Raw genomic sequence first — 963 nt, 5'->3', positions numbered from 1 at the left:
TGGCGACCTCCCGCCCGTGGCAACCCTTGCCGCGGTGCCTGCTGGTGGGGGTGCGGCTGCGCTGGCGCGGCTGTTGGGAGCGCTCCTTTGCCGCCGCCGGGGCCCAGCCGAAGTGCCCGCGACCCAGCAACATATCTTCCCACGAGCGCCGGCCGCCACGCTCGCTGTCGTGGTCGTCGTGGTCCCTGCAGCCGACCCCACGCTGCAGCCCGTGGCAGCCCGAGGAGGCCACCGATGGCGGCTAGCGGCGCCCTTGTGTAACGCCCCGAGACCGATGTGCCAGTTGTCGTCCAGTTATTCGCCGTCGTTGCCATGTCATTCACTTGCGTGTTGCATCTTGTCATGTCATCATGTGCATTGCATCATCATGTTTTCAAAACTTGCATCAGTCCCGGTCTCCTCGTTCCGTCCGTTGTCCGTTCTGAGCCCAGACACACTTGCACGCGCCCGCGGCATGTCCGAAATATTATTTTATAAGTGGCCGGAAAATGTTCTCGGAATGGGATGAGAGTTGGCGTGCGGTCTTGTTATAGTGTAGTAGACCGCCTGCCAAGTTTCATCGCATTCGGAGTTCGTTTGTTAGCCCAACCGTTAAACTATAGCAGCAGTATAGCCGGTCTTTTCGTCGGATGTTTTCGGTTTTCGGAAACAGTTGCCAGGCTGCACTCCTCTCCTCTCATCTCAGCCCAACCTCTCTTCACAGCCCACTAGCCCACCTATCTAACCCCCCTCCGCTCTGGGTCGTCCGATCGAGATCGAACGGCTTTGGAACGGACTAAAACCCCCAACCCTAGCTCCTCCTGCCTTATATAGACCCCCCCTCCATGCCATTTTGGGCCTTCTCCTTCCTCCTCTTCGAAATCTGCGCCCCCAATCATGAGCCAGCCGCCTCCCACCTCCTCTCCTCTATTTCCGACGCCGGCCACCCCTCCACCGCCACTTGGCGCTCTCTGATTGGCCGCG

This window comes from Triticum dicoccoides, chromosome 7A, assembly GCF_002162155.2.
Source record: "Triticum dicoccoides isolate Atlit2015 ecotype Zavitan chromosome 7A, WEW_v2.0, whole genome shotgun sequence".
NCBI lineage: Eukaryota > Viridiplantae > Streptophyta > Magnoliopsida > Poales > Poaceae > Triticum > Triticum dicoccoides.
The sequence above is the reverse complement of the archived record's forward strand: the minus strand, read 5'-3'. Positions refer to the sequence as shown.